The sequence below is a fragment of the Echinops telfairi genome, unplaced genomic scaffold (genome assembly GCF_000313985.2).
Source record: "Echinops telfairi isolate 266 unplaced genomic scaffold, ASM31398v2 ScPeMD7_7473;HRSCAF=8511, whole genome shotgun sequence".
Classification (NCBI taxonomy): Eukaryota; Metazoa; Chordata; class Mammalia; order Afrosoricida; family Tenrecidae; genus Echinops; species Echinops telfairi.
The window spans coordinates 8,531,824-8,533,628 of NW_022111377.1; the positions used below are offsets into that span (position 1 = coordinate 8,531,824).

At 38.3% G+C, this 1,805-nt stretch overlaps 1 protein-coding gene and 1 pseudogene across 2 annotated transcripts in view; both read left to right on the forward strand.

Annotated features, from left to right (window-relative positions):
• Positions 1-1,805, forward strand: part of LOC101650685 (rab GDP dissociation inhibitor beta) — a 134,139-nt gene that overhangs the window by 61,546 nt on the left and 70,788 nt on the right. The window lies entirely within an intron of this gene.
• LOC115873997 lies at positions 521-1,023 on the forward strand (annotated as a pseudogene).

A 1,805-nucleotide genomic window follows, 5' to 3' on the forward strand; every position in this document is an offset into this window, starting at 1 on the left:
CTTTCTTTCTTTTTATTTTTTTACAGCAACTCCCCCGCCCCTCCCCCCAACCTTCTCCCTTACTTTTCTTAAGAAGAAAATTTGATCTGCCTTTATCCAGGCTAAGATGTTAACAATTTCAAATTTCCTCGGCCTCTTAGTAATCTGCATTTTAACAGGATTCATATCATTAAATCAAAAGAAAGAAACTCTCAAAATGAAATGTATGGATCATTAAGTATGTATGGAAAGATGACAATATTTTCTTCACCCAAGGCTTTTTTCATCCCTTCATAATTGAGAAGTCTGCTGGGCGTTTTGTTCACTTTACTTACATTCAGCCTATCACATAGGCCTACTTTTCTTCAAGTTCACTACCACCATACGCGTTTCAGCCACTATCCTCCTGTTACAGTTTCTATTGCTGCATAATGTATGGAAACACGCGTTCATAGGGTGCATGTGGAGGGATCAGTGATGTGACTGTTCCAGCTAGTGATTCTGGCCCATGTTGTATTTGTACATCTCTGTGCGTGAGAAGATGACAGAGCAGGCCTCTAAATCCGTTGCGTTTGTATGCCTGCGTAACATTGATCTATCACCTATTGCAGAAGCAGTTTTCTTTTTCTTTTTTAGAAACAGTTTTCAGAAAACTTGTAACCAATCAAAACATTTTAGATTTGTGAAGAATAGACGGTGCAGCTATATCCAACATGGATTATCTAAGGCAAAATTGCCTGAAGAAACATGGTATCCCCGTGAATCACATTGCCTGGCAATCACCAAAGAGGACTTTGCACATTGGATTACCATATATACTGTGTATGGACGAAAGCAATCTGAGAGGTCTGGCTAGAAAAGGTCATCAAAAACTGCGAAGCTAAAAAAAAAAATTTGGAAGCTGAAATTGAACTACTTGGAAGCTATGATCCACCAAAACAATCTGTGATGGAAGATCCTGATTATGGCAATGACTCTCACTTTGAGACTATGCACCAGCAGTGTTTTAAGTACCGCAGGACATTTTTGGAGAGGGCAAGCTAAAGCTGAGCCCATCCGGTGCTGATAAAGACCAGCTGTGATGAGCACCCCACCCCCTTCCTGCGCATTTTCAGTCAGCAGACATGTTCAAGGGTGGTCATGTTAGTTCCACAGCTCAAGGTCACAGCTTGAGTGGACCTAATGTTTCTTACCTGAAAAATCACTGTAGGTGGAAATCAGTACTGACTGGCAGAAGACTAAATAAAAGTAATTTGATTCAGACAGTTTACAGGGTACATTAATTCTTCTCAAATTGGTTGAACTTTACTCTCATTATAAGCGAAGTAATAAAAGGACAAAATAGAACATTTTGTGTGTGTTTTGTAGCAGGGTCATTTCCTGGTGTTTGGCAGGTACAAATCTAAGGAGTGCCTTCAATTGGAAATGCCTAAATGTGATGAAAATATGCATAAATAATGAAATAAAACATCCCGTTAAGGTCCAGGCCAGCAACAAGGCCAATTGAGACTTTTAAATAATCTGTTCTACATCTCCAATAAGTTACATGGATATGTTAATGAAGGACAAGCATCCTCTATGTCCTAATAAACTACCTCTCATCTTTTTACCCCAGGTCTTTTTATTGAATAACATTCCCAAGCATTGCTGCCCAGAGTTTAGATAAGATGTATTTTAATTCACACATACTCTTTGTGTATACTTTCATGTTAAAATAATAGGTAAAATTTTATGGAAATAATCTTTAGCACCTTCCATTTTTGGTCTAGTTTATTTTGGAGAGAAGCCAGCTTGGTTGCTCCTATTTGAATCACTTTTCTTTCTTT